This window comes from Sylvia atricapilla, chromosome 1, assembly GCF_009819655.1.
Source record: "Sylvia atricapilla isolate bSylAtr1 chromosome 1, bSylAtr1.pri, whole genome shotgun sequence".
In the NCBI taxonomy this organism is placed as follows: Eukaryota; Metazoa; Chordata; class Aves; order Passeriformes; family Sylviidae; genus Sylvia; species Sylvia atricapilla.
In genome coordinates this window covers 89,087,816-89,107,922 of record NC_089140.1, presented here as the reverse complement: position 1 = coordinate 89,107,922, position 20,107 = coordinate 89,087,816, and positions in this window count along the sequence as shown.

Genomic DNA, 20,107 nt, shown 5'->3' with positions numbered 1-20,107 from the left:
ATTTTAAGGAAGGCATTAATAAGACAGCTCTAAAATGTCAGGTTTCTGAAAGCTGATATTCCACTAGCTAGCATATTGGATTTATGTTATGTACTTCTATTGGTGATTCTCCCACACAAAATTACAAGCAAGCAGGAAAAGGATGTAAGTTTTAGTGACAGTTTGTGAATATTTGACTGATTTGCCTCTTTTGTCTGCTTCTAGTGTTCATGCTGATATTACGTGTTCAGCTTTACCCTGAAAACAAAATTTAATCAAGTGGAAGGTGGTGTTTAAGAAAAATTCTAGATAAAGAAACTGATCATGATGAAACAGCCTCTACAAAGTTCAAAATCTACAGATGGCCTAAACCTGATTTTAGCTAGTTTCTTTTCATTATAAATTCATTTGTCTTTTGTCACTTCTTCTATGGACAAGATTTTGCTTAAATTCACTCACAAGGAGAAGGCAATACAATAAGTTCTAAATCATAATAATTTGTCTGTGTTGATAAATGTAATGTGAACTTTATATATACAAATTATTTTTTCATTATCATGATGATGTACTAAAAAAGAAAAAAAATCAAAATTTTGAATATGTCAGCCTGTTTTGGTTTTATCCTGAAATAAGTAGAGATAGTCTGCTTTTATTATATAGACATTAACTTGAATTAGTAATTTACAAACAAGGAACTCCTTTCCCAGTTATTTTTAACTCTTTATAGAACAGCTACATGCTGATCTCCTCTCCTGGAACTCTTCTAAGGATTCACAGCCACTGATGTCTAATACGTATTTTAATATAAAAAAACATCTTAAATTTGAAAAACAGATATCTGAAGGAAATATTGAATTGTTTTTTCTTGTCTTTTGCTCTTCAGAAAACATCACTCTTTTTGTTTCTATTTGAGACACATTTTTAAGAAAATCTTTTGCATTTGAGATACAACTGTTAAACTATTACTCTAAACTTTGTCTAGTTTCCTTGAACATTAAAACTCTTCCATTTAAATTTAAGTGAGTGTCTTCAGCCAAAAATGTCAATTTTTGCTCTTCTTCTCACAATCACACTGTACTTGAAATAAAAAGCAGACATTTCGAATTAAAATTGTGTCCTTGTGTATTAAAACAACAACAACAGCAGCAGCATCTCACTCTTTTATGCTGGAATAAATTAGCCCTTTAATTTAGTTTCATGAAAAAAACACAACCTCGAAGCAATTCTCGTGTGTATAGACCAACATTAAGCCTCATACACAGGTAACAGTCAATCCATTAACCTTTGCTTTGAGCTTAACCTGTGTGTCCCTCGCATCACAGTTGTTCCTCCTTTTAATACCTTTTCCTTAATAGTTGCTCACCCACAACTGAAAAGGGCAGAGCAGCTTCTCATGACATTGACTGTGCCACTGCAATAATAAGCTTCTCTTTTCTTTTTTTCCCACCTCCTGCCTCACTACCGTGTCAGCAACCATTTTTTGGGGGGGAAGGTAATCTAAAAAGAGCTGTAGAGGCAGAGGTCATGTTAAACTGTAACGCAAATGTTATTCCTCGATTATCTAGCCGGGGTAAATGTCAACTGCTCCGGGCTAAAGCAATTGGAAAAGCAGAGTGTGTGAATCCAACAAAGGGAGAGAGAGACACACACAAGGAAAGCGAGCTGGGGGAGGGGGAATTTAAACTGGGCCTAGCTTGTTGGCTGGGATGTTAAACCAACACTTCTGTGTATCTCTTTTCTCCAGTGGACAGCAGCGCTGTCAGCTGCATGTGGCCCGAGCCCAGCTTTCCTCACCCATTCTTTTGTAATAAGTGTGTCTGTAACAGAAACTATTGTGTGCTGAGGCAGTGGCTTCAATGGCATTTAAACACTTGAGAGATCAGTGTTCATCCCACTTACCAAAGAAATAAGTAATAAATTGTGTGGGGGAAATAGATATATTTAATCCTGTAGAACAATGCTACAGTTGGACATTCTTTAATATATGGGGAACTTTGAAGAAAAATCATAATACAGCATAGGCTATATCTGTAGTTAATACAACTTGAAAAAAATGCACTCTAAAGTGAAAACATTCTTGATGATATTAGTGGTCATGCTATTCTTCTCTGGGCCAAATGTCAGTGGCTCATATAAGAGTATATTTCTCATATAAGTACATTTCTCATATTTCTTATATTCTCATATAAGAATACATTTTTTAGCCATCAATGAATATATTCATAAATGAACATCACAGATCCTTTTCTCAGTTTTATATCATCATATATCATTACTGCTTGTGCCACTGATTCCTACGCCAGATTACCAAATAGATAAATAAAAGTATTGAGTGCTAATATAAGGTGAATACTGGAAAGATCTATATACTGAGTAAGAAATTCTGACATAGTTTCTGGGAATGCATGAAGAACCTCAACAGATTCAGCTTTAGTGTCTTACACCCTTTTTCTCTTCTGGATACGGAGATTTCAATTTTCAGTAAAGAAGGTGTTATAATTTCTACACTGAACTGCATTGAGCAGTCTGATGGCCAATGCTGATAAATTTTGGCAAGTTTAAAGAGAAGTTGAGAAGCAGAAACCACTGATATGATTTGCCATCCCTTGTTTCAGTACAAAGTTGAGGAAATTAAAATGTCACTGCAAATTTACTGGTTTAACAGTCAGCTAATTACAATCATTACTAAACTACCCTAATACAGTCCTCAAAGAATACCAGGAGTACTTCTATGTCCCAAAGTCCTGAGTTCCACTAGCAGCTGCATGAGGGGGCAGACTCACAGATAACTGGTTCCCTAAATACTGCTGGCGTCCTCGTTGCAGACTGAAAAGCTATTTCCAACAGCCAGAATTGCCCCCAGCAATGAATCATACAGCAGAGTCATACCGCAGCTTATGATCATTTGTATCACATATTTGCATGGCATTGATCACACTAGGTTTACGCTGTGAAAGGGCTCCACCAGCATAGTTGTGATCACAAATTCTCCCAGTCAGTGTTGTTCCACCCAACAAGAGCTATTTCTGATTCAGTAGCTAGTGAATGCAGGAAAATTTTATTTCCTTTAGCATAGCACCTATTAGCCTCCATCTGTCTTCTTTACATAAGAAACTTATTGATAAACTGGAGAAAGTTCAGCAGAGGTCACTAAGATGCCTAAGGCTCTGCAACACTTGATCTTGTGAAAAGACTCAGGGATCAGGCTGAAAATGAGGTAATTAAGAAGTGGGAGCCAAGTTTTGGACTGACTTGCATGGTGGGAGAACAAATGACAATGATCATAAATTAAAACAGGGGACTTCTGACTTAAGGCAAAATATTTTAATCTACAGGACATTCAAGCCCTGGAAGAGGTTGCCAAGAGGTTACCCTGAGAGGATATGCAGTCTCCTTCCTTGGAGCTTTAGGAGACTGAATAAAACCTTGAGCTACCTCGTCTGATTTCATAGATGACCCTGCTTTGAAATGACTGCTGAGTTGGAGACCCCGGGAGGTCTCTTCCCACCTGATAATTCTACTTTGTGATTCTAGTTTGGATTGTTGTAAAGGAGCTGTAACAAAAACAAAACAAAACAAAAAACCAAACCCACAACAGCCCCAAATCCTTCTGCTTTACAATTGTGTAACCTCACCCATGAAAGTAGTATGAGGAAGTCACCTCAACAGAATATGTGGCATTTACAATATGTCAAGAAGAATTGCAGCTTTCAGTCATTTCACAGAAAGGCTCTTAGCTTTTCAATAGTCTTCTAGAGCCATGTTTTATCTTGAAAACATCAAAACACACTGAGAGAAGAGACATTGAGTGATGCTGACTTGGTGTGAATACTTGACTCACTGTGACACAGAGAGCATATCTGAATACAAGCAATTATTTTGTACAGCTGGAGGGCAAAGCAGATTATGATGGTGTCATGGCTGCCATTGAGGCCACGAAACCACTGGCAAACAGCCAAGGAGTATTTTGAGCAAGTGTTAAATCTGTCTAAAAATTTCTTCTGAAAAAACAGTATGCTGAGATTCCACTCTATTTCTGTGGAATGGAGAGCAATAGGAAGGAGCATGTAAGTGATATATTCACACTTTAACTTAGTTCTGGCAGGGTGGTTTTCTGAGGTCAAAATTTAACCATGACCTAAGCTTTTAAAGATACTTTGATGCCGTTGTTTTCTTTCCCAGATTATTGTGATCAAATGAATTGTCTAATCACTTACCTACATTAAGCATCCCTGAAGGTTGCTTTTGGGTTTCCAGATTAAGTAATGAGCTCATTTCCTGGTGGTGGCAGAAGCTAAAAAAACAAATATACAGAAATCCATTAGAACTAATTCACCCAAAGAGCTTGAGTGAATCGCTCAATGTCCTTCTCTCACTGGGCGAAGGAATCAGTGTGGCTTGATGATAAAATTAATTATTTTTTTAAACAAAGTAAAGGGATGTTTTTAATGATCATAATGGTATGATGAAAAAGATGCAGGACTGCCTATCAGCCTTCTAATTTGTAAGTACATACGAGCATCATTAATTTAGCTCATCTAGGTTTATCCCTATGAAAATTAATGGGTGTTTCATATGCTTCAAGAAAGAATCACACTTGTAATAAGCACTACTTTAGAAAAGTTAAGAAATTCAGGAGAAAAATCAGAAAAATTTGTTGGAAGTTATTTGATCATTTGAGCTATAAACTTTAAATGGAAAAAGAAATGTAGTTTCAAAATGAATGACGCTACTTCTTTTTTATGGTAATTCGTTGCTAATTATTTTTAAATTTTTTGTAATTTAGAAAAGTGCAGCTCTTGGAAACAGAAGATAGCGTGCAATGACCTGGCTAGCATTATTAGGTCTTCCAGAATTAATACATTTTAATTCATGTAGTTATCAAAAACATGAAAAATTAAGACTGACATCTGAAGTTTTAGAACTTTTATACTTTAAAGCTTGGAAAAGTAAAACATTTTATGGTGGTAAGAAATGTGAAGAGATGACTGACAGTAAATATCTACATCACCAAAAAGTTTATTTTATTTTATGACTCCTCCATTTTGCAGCAGAATATGATAAGATGGAAAAACTAGAAGCTAAAATTTGATGAATATTGGTGAGAAATAAGGTACATTTTTTCTGTCTGACAAGTATGCTCTAATACAGCTAAGAGATTTGGACCTGATCTAAGAGTAACCTAATAAAATTCTATAAACTGAATGAATCAGGACTTCTGACAGGGTAAATATAAAAGTCTATTGAATTTGTGAATCAGAGGTGTGTGTAGTCGTACTTCTCCTAAGTGCAATAAAGAAAACCTGCTTTACAAACCTGGGGGCTGAGCCTTGACATGTTTTGATGTAATATTATGAGTGAATTCTTAAGTATAGTAATTGGCATGAAAAAGCTTGCATGCGGTAAACTGTTATCATTAGTATTGTGGACTCCACAAATAGGACACTAGAAATATTTATGAAACTCAGACATCAAAGTAGTTTCTTTTTATCTCTACCTTCACCCAGCCCTAGTAAAGCCTAATTGAAATACAATAATTATAAATGAGCTTAGCTTCTCAATTTAATTTTCTTGTGAGTAGTTTCATTTATTTTTCTTAGGCTTTGTTAACATGTTTTAATTAAAAGATTTAACAAAGCTCAAGATACAACGTGCCATTAGGTACTGGAACATAATGGGACATATGCACAGAGAACTGATGAACCTCTTTTTTATAAGTTTGACTGTTGGTACAATTGGGAGAGTAAATTTACTCATGAATCTAAGGAACACTATCATGTAGGAAGCCAGATCCCAGAAACAAGCTCTTCCATGTCCAGTTCAAGCAAAACTTGACAAAAAAAATTCTTCATCCTTACCACTAGATTTTAATTAATTTGAACATAAATCCCACTCAGAGAGAGAAAAACTTAAACAATATTAACCACAAAAGTCATTCTGGAAACCACACTTTTAGCAGTCGCAAAGAGCCATCTGCAAGAAGGCTGACCCCAGATTAACCAAATACTCACCAAGACTCACAATGAAAACAGCATACAGAGTCAACTTCTTAGCTAGAGGTACTAAGCAGGAGATAAATAATTTCAAACATCAACATCTGTGCCCTACAGCTGTCTCAGTCTTTTCAACCTTTTGCTGGAAAATATTAAAATGAAGGAAAGATATGACTTTACTGTGAAACTCTTTATGATGTATAGGCAGCAAAAGCATTTGAAGTATTGGTTTAACTGACCAGGTGAATATATTGATAAGATAATACTGGGAGGTATTATCTCCCAGTAATATCTTATCAGGGAGATAATACTTCCCAGGGGAGACCCAACCTGAGAAGAAACCAAAGGAGGGTCTCAGATTGCCTTTTGAAATGTCCATGTAATTATCACAGGTAAAATCATTATAGTCAAATAACTGCTCTTACTCCGATGCAGGGAGAAAAAAATTTAACACTTGTCATTACACTTTGAACATACAATAGAAATGGATTTAGTTCAAGCCATTATAGCTCACACAGCATATTGATTGATTGATAAGACTATTTGGGATAAAATTTCTTAAGAGCATGCACTCAATAGAGGAATAAGGGAATATGTAGTCAAAGACTAAAGAGGCAAATTTCTCCAATTTTTCTAGCAACAACTGTCCAACACGCTCAGATTCTTATTGTATCTAGACCAAAATAAAATTTAGATAGGACACTATGAAAGAAAAACTTATGATGATAAAAATTTGAATTAATTATTCTTATGAAAAACATAATAGCATATTCCCAGAAGGCCTCATCCTTGTGAACATTTTCTGGTTTTGATGTTCCATTAACAAGTCTTGAATATGTAAAAATATCCATGCATTTCTCATGTTTAATGCATTCTTTGTGTGAACTTGGATTGTATAAAAAGAATTAGGCTACTGTCATGCATGACTCATTTAAAATGTGAAGAAATACTAATCTTTCCATTTGTTAAGCATCTTAATTTATTTGAAATCATACATGCATTCCAAAGAAAAGAACAACTGCCCTTTGCTCTTATCAGTCTTTTACACATTAAAAAAAATGAACAAGGAGACTGAAGTAATCTCGCTTTAGCCCCAACACTCAGAATAATTTTCCTTTTCAAAATCCTGCTTTGCCTCACCTCCAGTTTCAATGAAAACCTTGAGCTTTACGGGTGCACGCAAAAAAAAATAAATAAATAAACCAAGTAAATTTCAGTTTTTGAGGTTTTGTCAATTTGCTTTGTTTTCTATTTCTTCAGAAATTTTGGGCTTCAATATTTCTTTTTAAGTTCATTATGGTAGGCATAGATTTCTCACTAATTTTTCAGGTGCGTGTACAGAAGAATTTTGTTACTGAGAGAAAATCTGCAGTGAAGCAAAGCCAGGGCAATACAGAGAGAATAAATTTCATGTGACACAGTAGATGTCTCTGGCTCCTTTAAGCTTTATCTGATGTAGTAAAAGCTAAAAAGTCTGCACAAGCCATACATGCAGAATTTAAAAGCTGAAAATCTGACAATTTTTTTTTTGCCTGAGAAAATGCAAAGGAAGAAGGCTATGTACAACTGGGAAACAAGCTGGTGAAGCTCAGTAAAAAGCCTGTGTAAACTGCAGAACCTCCACTTGTTTGTCTAAATAGATGGCAGGTGCAGTCCTGAGAAGCAGCACATGCTGTTGAAAATCTCTCTAGCTATTACAACTTATATATGACTGCTACAAAATCTTTCCATTTCACAAGGCTGTTTTCTTTGTTTAAAAAAATGGAAAAATGAAAAGAGAAATAAACAAATCATAAGGCCCAGAGGCCTTCCATGAGAGCTCATAATCATGAAATGCATTGTTGGTTTTTTGGTTTGTTTTTTAAAATAGCCCTCAACAATAGCAATAAAACAAACAAACAAACCACAGAATTATTATTCTTCTTTTACCAAGTCTGGGATAGAGTCCCTGTGGCTGATGCAAAGAAACCCTTCCCTTCCTACCTATTTGCTTCTTGGATAAAGCAGAGATGATGCTTAATCTCCTTCTCTATTGACATTTTCTGGGCCTGCACTTCTGCTCCTCAGTCAGCAGCACGCCCTGTACCTTCCTCTTTGCCGTGCAATCCTGCTTGGAAAGAGTAACTCAGCCTCGATCCTCATGAAGAGCATAAAGCAGTGACATTCCCATGTAAACAGTCAGCCTCTGCACAAAGGCTCCCTTCCAAATTGTGGCAAAAGTAGAAGCTCCTATAAAGCATTAAAAATGTATGTAATTAGGCAGTGGCTAGAGAGAATGGCATCGCTAGCTGTAGTTCTCAGCTGGAAGCAGTTCAAAACCATGTCTGTCTTCTCCAAAATCACTCTTTCAACCCTGCTAGACAGGAAAGGGAACACATTTTTTCTCATACTGAAATTGCTGTTGTACATAATAAACTCAAAACCACGTTGACTGGAAGGAGGCTAGTGTTAAAAAAAAATATTTAGCCTTATGGTTTGTACCTTCAGTCAAGAAAGCAAGAAAAGGAGAGAAAAGAGCGACTAGAGGATCTTTTAATGGGTTTTGTGTGAGACTTTTGCAAGACCAAGCCCACAACTTTTTAGAATCAGAATTTAAAATGGGCTTTCTTAGCTTGCCAGAACCTCTGTACTTCCAGAATCAAGAAAATATCAGAGAATGAACACAGTGGGAGGGTTATAGTGCAGAGGTTGAGTTGAGGTTTTATAGTGGACTCCAGGTCTGGTGGACTCTGATAAACACAGCTTTGACTTTATATTCCTAGATTGTCACATAGAAGGAGTATTTATTTGCACTGGTTTTGAAAAGAAAATATGATTTATAAATTCATGTAGTCATATTTTATTCAGAATAATGATCTTTTCAGAAAGGATCAGGTGCTTACTACATTGTGAGGGGAGTTCTTGTGTACCAGCAGTCAGGCCCTTGCTATTAGCACTGAAGCTAAACTTAAAAAAGAAAGTAAGAAAGGGTAGCAAAAGAATTCTTTACAGAAAGTAAGGTATCACTGAACCAATTGAATTTTACTGAGTAAGAATGTCATACAACCAGATTTTCAGTAAAGCTCCTTGAGCATGAAATCAATGAGGCTGCAATTCACCAGTGTCATTGCTGTTTAAGTCCCTTGGTGCTAAGGATGACAGCGCCAGTCAGGGCGAGCCAAGCTCAGTGGGTTTCCAGACTGCTCTGCTGCCCTGGAGCACCACTCACAGCAGTAATCAAAGCCGCCGGCGGCTTTGCTTTGAGTCTTTCTGCCTTTGGTCACTCTGAAGGAAAGAGTCGTGCTTTCCTTTCCTGGATCTAAGTGCTCAAATAGAGAGGTGGTAATTTGTACTGAGTAACAGTGCCTGCAGCAGGTCGCAGGAAGTTTTTTTGGGGAAACAGTATTTCCTTTTCCTGGTCATTCTTTTCATTCAAAACAATAATTACTGGGGTTCACCATCTACCTGAACCTGGAAGGCAGAAAATTGCATCTGTGGAAAATAAAAGTGCATCAGGTGAAAACATCTCACAAACAGAGACATTTTCTCCTTCAAAACATCTCCATGATGAACAGCAGCACAGTTGATGTATATCTATCCCACCATTTCCCCTCTTTAAGTATTGTTAATTAAAAGCTGTTTGCTGTTGGGCCTTTCACAGTGGTGGGCAGACTGAGACTAGAAAATTCGCAGTGCATTAGTAAAAACTTCTGTTCATGGATCAGTCTGAATATGATGGCTTTTATAACTATAAAAAATACAGGTATGTATTTATCTATCAGAAATTAAGAATGTTCACTATTTTGATATATTGCATATAAGGTATTTTTGTTTACAAATAAAAACATAAGACAAGAAGATGCAGTGATACAAAGCATGCATAATTCTGCAGTTAAGTGCTGTAATTAAGAATAACACTTACAAATAGATGTTTTACCACAAAGTGTATATACATACAGAAAATCATCTATTAAAAAGCAAATACTAAAGATATTAATTTTCTGAAGAGACTATTAATTTATCCTGGGAAAAGAACCTTCTGCACAACATTTCCTATGACAGGAGTTTTAGATGCATTCTTAATAACAAACTTCACTGGAAGTGATGCTTATAAGGATGTTTATAAATGTTCCTTACTATCATATTCATTCTTGGAATGTAAAAATGGAAAGATGCATAAAATAAATAGAAAACCAAATAAAGAATTTATGTTAAAATAAATAAAAAATTTAAAATCCATTCTAAAGTAATTGGAATAGTTTTCTTGCATTTCAGCTTGCTTTGTTGCATTACTTAACTTTTACTTATACTTTTATCTTATTTTCTGTTACAAAACATTCTCTTGCTTCACTGAGAAAGGCATGGTGTGTGTCTGTTCTGGATGGCTGAGAGAACTCTGATCCCTTTGAAGACTTTCCTGCTTTCGTAGTTTTTTGGTCCCATAAGGACTACTTCAGTTATCTGATTTACACTCTTTGAATAAAGAGCACATAACTTTATCAGAAATATTTGAAAGAATCTCTTAATCATGACTCAGGATCATTCATAGTGGGGAAAACTTAGTGAATCATGTCATACCTGTGTTACTTTAAAAATATGGTTTATGGAACATTTCCAGATAACAATTTATAAACAAAAATTCATGAATATTCTCAATAAAAAAATCTGTATATGAGACCTCAGAATACTGAAGTAAATAGCAGTCATTGTATTTGGTGTGTTCAGATATGCTATAGGACAATGTACATTTCCCATTTTTTCATCTTTCTTAAGGATGAACACCATCGTTGCCTATCTGTGAGAGTAAATATACAAAATATTAAGGTGTATACACACCTTTTTTAATAGTAGTATGCAGTTGCAATGTTTTGTCTTGAACTAGCTTTCATAGGATGGGGTACAGTGTATTTAATGAAAAGGGTTGATTTGAATGACAGCTGAATACCACAAAGAAAAGGGCAGCCCTGCATGGGTCATGACTGAAATTGGCTGCTGCTGTGATTTAGTAAGAGCTTTTCAGTTGGGAAGTGGATATTGTAACTCACAAAAGGTAACTTACAGCAACAAATTGAGCTGAATAGAGCTCTGAATTAATTCATGGTTTATTGAGTTCCCCTCTTGTCAGTGATAGCCAACAGTTAACTGAAGTGATTAGTTCAATATTCAGTCACAGTGATGTACAGCCAACTTTCCAGCTTACAGAAGTCCTGAAAGGTTTAATTTAAATCCTGGCAAGTACATAATTTAAAAACAAACTAAAACAAACAAATAGAAACCACCCAAAATTTGTAGCCTGGGAGAGGTGAGATCAATACAAGCCAAAGGATGATAATTTTCTTCAAAAAACATACAGCCCTTCAGTCTTTGCCTTCATACAGGAGGGATTAGATAAGTCTTGTTGCCCAGCACCACCTGATACACCAAGGAAATTTCAAGTGTTTATGCTGTTTGCAAACTTCTGAAAATAAACAGTAATTAATGGCTAGTATGTATAGTAATCCTGAAATCAGATTGAGCTGAAGCTTTTATTTTCCTAGCCTAGAGAGGAGACAAGAGTGAGTTAAAACACCAGTAGCTCTTTGCACCATTACCGTGATGAATAAGAAATAGACATGGGTTCATATCAAAGGGTAGCTTTGCAATGACAGGACTTATAAACAAAAGCTTAAAGACAAGACCTCATACAATAAGGGGCCTCAGTCTCATCACAAGTTGTGATGAGGTTCAGCTCTATTATTCTTTCAGCATTTCCAGTTATGGCTGTATATTGGTCCTGGAGGAGAATTACCGGTTAATTCCTGTGCTCAGCAAAATGGATATATTTGTGTGTGGTTTTTCAAGGTCTACCTGCCTTTTCTTATCCAGATTGTGCAATGAAGTATGCAAAGTCACACTCCAAAGCACAGAAATTCCTTATAAAACCTTAGCAGTATCACAAAAACATCTGCTCCATAAGAAGCTCTGTCTGGCAAGAATTTAAACCAGAAGTTCTGACAGACAATGTATGCTCTCCTTAGAGAATGTGAGAAGCTTTGAAGAAAAGTTGCCTTTTCGTCCTGATTTTAGAAGAATTTTATGCGATGTTATTGGGCCAACCTAAAGGAAATGAGTTCCTGCTTTTGGATAGAGGTATGACAGTTTTGTGCCTTTTAAAAGGCACAGACAGCATCTACTGTTATTAAGAAGAGTTCCTTGTAACCATTTAACTGTAAGCTTAAATGGTCTTAAAACGGGGTACTCTGTGCAAAAGGCTTCAAGGCAAAGCAAGTGGGCAGTCAAGAGACTGAAAAATCCCAAATCTGTTCAAGTGTGTAGGCATTTAAGTCAAAGGAAATCAAAAGCATATTATCTCTTATTTACCCTACTTATTTTAAAATATATAATAATAAGGAAGGAAATGATACATGAGCATTGAATGTAGTCACTGGTTTATCTGTGATCCCTGGAATTATTCGTTAAGTCTTGAGGATCAAATTCCTCTTTGATGTAGCACCCTTGGTTTTAGAGCTTCACCAGTAAGAAGTTTGGTCTTTATGTAGAGCAGATTGTACACTGTATCTGCACATATAAAAGCATTTCGTAACGGCAGTTTTTCATAACCGCAGCAGATTATCTCACATTATCATGGGTGTTCTGCAACAGATTATCATAGTTTTTCTCCTGGCAATAGCAGCAGGAGACCCATGAAAATAAGGACAGATAAATAGGTGTTCTTATAAATTTGTAAATTTTTATATAAATCTGATTGGCTGTATTCATACCACTTTTAATGATAAGAAAAAATATCAGTATTGAGAGATTAATCTTATTTCAAAATATCAAATTACTAATACTCATAAAGCCTGACTGCATGGTTGGTCCACTTAGTTAAAGAACATCCAGCAAATCAGTGGAAATAAACAATAAATTTAGAGAAATAATGATGTTCTGCAAACAGTGAAACACACCACAAGTTAATTCAGAGTAATTTATTAAATTATTCAAGGCAACACATCTGGCACAGTCAAGCCAAAGTCTCGGGCACATGATTTGCTTGAAGATTGTGACTGGCCTTACTAAACCCAAGGGATTACACATATTTTAAAAGTCACAATCTTCTTAGGTATTTTGTATTGGAAACAGAAAGCTTCTAAATGCACCACATGGAAATTTTGCCTTTCATTTCTATGGAAGGTGTATTAAGTTTCACTCCATGAAATTATTAATTTTTTTCTTAATTGCACATAATTAGCATTCATTGCCCTATGTCTACAGCTATGTTTCTGCCTGTGCATTTCAGAAGACACTGGAGTCATCATATCATATCCCACAGCTGGGAAAAACAGCTTCACTAGGACTTCAAGGTCTGCCTTGAGCTTGCCATGAGTTTCCTCAAAATGGTTGCAAGGCAGAAGATTCACAAGTGACTCTACTGATGGCTCTCCAAAGAACTGTGTTAAACTTACTGCTGAGCTGTGGATGAAAACTCGTAGGGAGTTGAAAAGAGAGATTTCTAGGCTAATTTACTAGGCATCCTAACCTCCAAAGATACACAGAATTATTTTTCAGAATCATAAGGGAACCATTTTCTAGAATTGTACAAGATTCATCTTCATTACCTGTGTAGTTTGGATCAAGTATGTATTTTGAATTGATTCCTTCTAATTACATATTTTACAGTGCTTTGGTTCACACTGAAGAGTGCTCAAAAGAACAAATGGTATTAACTATTTTCAGGTGAAATTCAACAAGAAGGAAGGCTTCAAAAAGGAATCTGTGCTTTAGCTGCTGTTGTGCATTCAGTTCACAGGACCACATTAGACCTAGTCTTAAGTAGTCCCCCCTTCCTGCATCTAAGAGACCTAGTCCAAGTACACATTTTTTCTTAGTTTAGATATAATTCAGCATGTCAAAAGTGCTTCAACACTAAGCATTAGATCTATTCCAGGTCATAACAGATGATAGTCTGAACTACTCTTTTCCTATTGTGTAAAGAGATAGCAGAAGAGTCCTTTTCAAGGTAAATATATGAACAATATTCTAAAACTTTACAGAATAATTTAGTCATGAAAATTAACTTTCTAGCATTTCTGAAGTCTGAAAAACTGCAAAGATTTGTTGACTTTTTGTAGTGCTATTCAATTCCAGTCTCCTATTAAATTCGTGTTTGTGATTTTTAAAAAACTTCTTAAATACAATGCCTTGGTTTTTATACTCACGAAACCAGCTCTGTAAAAGGAAGAGGAATGTGCTCTCATTTCAGCTTTATCTGTTAGCTACAAAAAATGAGTTTAATCATTTCATTAATCAGCCATCTTTTTAGATCAAACTATATTCAGTCTTCCCTAAAGATTTTATTCCATGATCACTGTATGAAAAAGTAAAATGGTGAACAGGAAATTGAAACTGTTATTATACAGGAAATAACAGCACTCTGTCAAAATCTACAGAAGAAACATATGTTAAAACTTACTGTCAACATCTAACATATCAGATCAGATAGAGAGAAAGACCAAAATTACAAGAAACATTATAATATCAATTGAGGGCAAAGTTCTGTGTGAAAATAAATCCTTTCCAGCTCCATGAAAAGGAGCTGAGCACAGAGTATCTGATGGAGCAAAGATCCTGTCATAATTTCATATACTGGTGGATCATATGACAAAATTCAGTTCACCCTCCCATCCCTCCAGATTTTGTACAGTCACAACTGTAATATCTAATATGTGTAGTGAACTCTGTGCCTTTGTTATCTATGCCTAGCTTGCAAGAAGTGCTGTGGTGTTCATTACCAGCCAGGGAATAGGTATTCAAGTGCTGTGTTCTCTAGTACAGTCCTGGTACATTGTATTTGGATTTATTTGCTAATTCAATTATTGTTTGATTAAAGCCATGAGAAAGTTTTGAGATGGGACAGGAAAACAGGGGAAATACACAGATTTCTGGGATTTGCTCTGGAACTTTTGTAAATGAACTGAGGAAACTGTATTCTGTGATAATCATTACTGCCTCAGTACCCAACTGCTATGGTTTATGGTATTGTCTGTATTTGTTTCATCTATCTATTTCTCATATAGCAACTCATCCCATGGAAAAATTATTTACATTCTTAGGTCAACTTTTTTATGGCAACAGGTGGAATGAAAAGCCTACTCATCTCAATGACATGCAGCATTAACCACCAACTAAAACATGTATCTTCCACACACATTTCACCTCAAACTTAAAGGGGAATTTGGAGGAGCATAACACCTGGGATTTACCAACCACAGAGCTTCCAGGCAGTTTAGTTTCTCCTTTCTTACAGCTTACTAATTACAGCTCCTAGAACTAAGTTTTAGTCAGAGTAATCTCCAGGATGCTTAGTACAGCACAAGCAGAACAGCAGTGCATTTTTCTGCTAGTGAACATTGTCCAGACACGACTCAGCTTGCTGGAGTCCTGAGCTGTGCACTCAGCATAGCCTCAAGTGCACTTATCATAAGAAATCTGATGGTCAATATTTGAGTAAGTTTCTGTTAAACACTTCTTTTGAGTCCAAGTACGTTTCTCTCCCAATAGATCTGTGAAACATTAGATAAATTTCCCAGGAGATCCCCAAGTCCTCAGGTTGTCCCATTGAGTTGAACTAGGGAATATGAAAACAGTAAACAGTACCAAGAAAAACAGAACCTTGTGCAAAACTATTTGGAAAACTATCTACAGTAACAGACACAAGAGATGTCTTCTAATACCTTCTGACTTCTCAGGTAAGCACCCACCACCAATATTCTTGAGCAACCACTATTAAAACCACAGCAAAGAGATTGTCACCCTTTACCCTTCACCTTTCCAATTCTTCTTGTTACTTGTGAGCTGACTTTTCTCTCTCATCTCTTTAAATAAGATTTCCTACCATAATAAATGCAACTGTACTTCTCTACCAAATCAAAACCAAATTCCTTCTTTCTTTTTATTTCATTCTCTCGGTCTGAAGTTGGCTCCTACAGCCTTGTGAAGACATCTAATTTCTATATGTGATACAATCCAAAATTTGAGAGTAAGTCCAGAGTATCACCATGTTTCATGAGTTGAGGACGAGACTTTGCTTTAGAATATTAGTGTTAGATAATAATCCCACCAAAAAGCTGAGCACCTCTCATTTAGAATTAATATGAAAAAAAAAAAAAAAAAGAAAAAAAAATCAAATGTGATTGTTATAGATCCAAGCAGACCAGATCTCTGAAGCTCAGGACAGGTAATCAGAGATGTTGCAAAAACTACTTTTTCTAGTAATAGAATGTAAGGTATCAACAAATGTTGAAAAGGAGAAACAACAGGAAGAAAAAGATAAAACATGATGTGACTTCTGTGAGACATCCCTCCCCTTTTCTAAATCTGCAGGATCGCCAAAGACCTCAGATGACAAAGTAACTCTTTGGTTACTTTGGGTCAATCCCAACTTTATGTTTTGGTGTCCTACTTGAGCCACGACAGACACAGCCATCAGCTGGCTGTGCTTGTGCCCTTTTCCTGAAGCCAGAATAAGACTGTTCCAGTCTATCTGGCATCTGTATTAATAATATCAGCCATTGCCTTCACTAATTACTTCAGGTAAAATAATGGAAAAGATATATTTCTCAGTTTTGTTTCTGCTAACAGTCTCCATCCACCAGTTGAATAAGGTTGCTAGCCTTAGAGTGTAGAGGGTGTCACAGAGACATGAAAAGGAAATAAGAAAAAATATTCAAAGTAGAAATCTTTCCACACAAAAGAGGAAATATTTAGATTCTGCCTGCATGGTTGAATTTAACACAGCATGGACCCAGTATTATTTAACAAACCATATTTCTCTACCATTCAAAACATTTTTTTTTAAATTTGCAGAAATATTCACTGTATTTGCAGCAATAATCTTGCTTATGCATGCTGATAAAACTCTCAGTGAATTCAATTTTGCTTTGCTGCAAAAGTCGATGGTGACTTGCAATAACTTACATTGAAAAAAAAAATGTGGCATTGATTTCACCTTGAACACAACATCCATGGGAGAGATGTCTGCAGTTACACACTGGACCGTAGAAAATTGCAGTATTATCAATACCATGTTTCTTTTGGTTCACTCCTGGAATACCTCTCTAATTCTGACGTGTGATATACTATGTCACCTCCATGCCTGATAGACTTACTCCTTTCATCTAGATTTCAAGGTAGAGGACCTGAACTCAATTTCTTTTTTTTCTTTTTTAGTCTTACAAAGGCATTCTTCTGTTGAGCCATAATAAAAAGCAGTGGTTTGCACACCACTGAAGTAAGCAGTCATAAAAAGAAAACTGGAATTCACAAAATCATGATATTCACTCTTTCTTTAATGCAGTCTGTGCAAAAATGAAATTCACTATCTTTGGACTGACTTTTTGATATACACCAAGCTCTAGTTCTTCAGAGCTTGACCACCTTGAGTGATATATGTTAATGACTTGCTCTAGCATTGCACCTAATATAAATCTTGCTGTCATTGATGAAAGGAATAAAAGTTTTATTTGTTAATGAAATATGATGTGGTCTTTCTGGTGCTCTATTTAAACATCACCTAGGAGTAGATCATGTTTTTAGAAGTCAGGAGTAGCCCCAGGCCCTCCATAATTCTAATTGATGTAAATGAAGAAAATAATGAAAGCTTGTGTATGCTGACCCTGTTATACAGAATGGTTTCACCTCAGTTAATCAAAGAACCTTTAGAGATGTTGCGAGCATCTGGCCTGAACAGAGTCCTTCATTCTCTGATTCTAAGCTGGCTGCAGTGAGATGAGATACTGTGCCCAGATTTCCAGAGAAACAGCTTAGTTTCTAAATGCTGCTAAATGTTGAAAACAAAGTACCATGGAACGAACATGAAAACAATACTAAACTCCTCTCTCCAGAAACATCACCCTTGATTTTGCATGAAAATGAGATGAATGGATAAATCTGAGGACTAGCCCCTCTGCTTGGGATGTTTGTATTGCTGCTGAGAAGCTGAAAGCACAGATAAACTTTAATTTTTTATTTAAAATGCCAAACATCAGGTTTGACAATATTAATACCACATAGAGCAAAACTAGGAATAACACTTCCTTTCCAGTCACTATCTTCATAAAACTGACATTAGTAAAAGCTAATGCAGTTCAGAAATATTTATTTTTGCTCTGTAGTAGCTTACTATAGCATTTTTCTGGAAACCCAAATACTCCAGTAGCATGTTACCTTTGTCGTATCTGATACATGTACTTTCCATAAAATGACCTTCATGCTATGCAGCCAATAATATTTGCAAGTAAAACCTGAAGACAAATGAAGGTCTGTAATAATACACTGGAAGGTTATGTTTATTGATTACAAGACTGAATATTTTCACGGTGATATTTCTTCCTCATAAAAATGAAGCATGAAGGGGGGTTTTTTTGCTGGGTTTTTTTACAACTAGAGGTATTTACAATTGTTTTACAGAAGTGGTTATTTAATTTTTTAGTGAGTTCATAGAGCGTTCAGGATCAAAGGAGTAATTCTAAGTACTGCTTGTGTACAGAATGAATTAAAAAAAGAAAAAACATAAAAGCAAGACTTACAGAGAAGGTCCACCCATATGCTGCTCATACAAATTTAAAGGCCTAGCTTCTTGAATGCTAAGCAGTAGATAATGAAATTTCTATAAGTTTAATGTCTTTCAAAAGTGTAAACAAAGGCTTGTTTTTGCAAATTGTGAAAGGTGCTTTAAAGCAAGAAAAGAAGCAGGACAGGAAAAGTACAAGGGTGTGGTGAAGATTTACAATGAGGAAAGGAAAAAATGACAGGAAAACATTCTGATGAAAAAGCAAAAGAACTGAGAAGCTGTTTAGTACTCCGTAAGTACCACTGTAAATGGCATTGCTTCTCAGGCACAAATGCTTAATATCATTAAAATTCTACAAGCAATATGTTATTTTCTCTGAGCACCTATTCCCTTGAAAAATCTGTCCTAAAGTGAGAAAAAAATCTGTCCTAAAGTGAGAAAAAAATCTGTTTTCATATTGATTTACTGGTACTTGTGTCATTTTTTAAATTTTCCTTCCTTTTTGAAGAAGTTCCTGCAAATACAAAGTTGAAGCAACCTGTTAGAGGTGAAAAAGCCAGATGGGCAGAAAGTAGCACTTTCATGTGCTTTCCCAGGCCTGTCAAAATTGTGCCTGCATTAGCCTGAAGGTAGCACTATAAATCTTTACATATCTGCAAAGTTCAAAATATGAGGAGAACCACCGTTTCCTACTGAAACTAAAATAAAATGCAAAGCTGAATAGGGAAGCCAAGCAAGATTTGCCTGCTGGGCTGAAGATGCTTCTGTGTATCTTTTTCTGACATTTGCTTGTGCCATTCTGAAAGACAAATGAGAGGACTGACCCTAATTATCATTCCTATTCTCTCTATTACTGAAGACTCCCTTCCTAAAGCTATAAGGTGTTTTCTGACTAAGAGAAAGGAGAGAACTTGATGGAAGCTCAGGCGATGGTCAACTCTTCATCCAAAGGAAATCACGTCCCCAGAACAAGAAAGTATTGCATATTTTGACTTGAAAAAGACAAAGATTTTTAAGGCATTGTATTTTTGCACAAGATTTAAACTTCCCTTGGATCACTTACCTGAGATATCATTACAATTGGTTTCACTATGGCCCATTCTATCAATGTAAAATGAAGACAAGAAAGTCATCACTTGCACAGTACTGAGGCTTTTAAATTGTATTATAGGCTATGTTCTACAAAACATACGGAGGAACAAAATAAAAATTCTCAACCTTCTTGCTTCACTTCCTTAAATAATTTTTAAAAAATTTTAAAAAGTATTTTTCTAATGTATTTTTCAAAGTTCTGTCTGCAGGAGACTTTTCATTTTGCCGAAGCTGTGGGATGAATGAACATCCATGAAGAAATTCTAGCTTGTAAATACAGCACAGCAGAAAAGTTGACTGGGTTTCTGATTTCTCCACTGACCTTTGAGTGCAATTGCCATATTAATACATGACATTAATATTGACAAAGGTCCCAGGAGGCACTTTTGACCCTGAGTGAAAGCAAGGGCTATTCCCTGAGGGGAAAAAAAAGAATGGCAACTTGAGAAGGTGCAATGCAGAGAGATGCTGGAAGTGGAGTGATGTGATGGGTCAGGAGGTGCCTGCAGGCAAT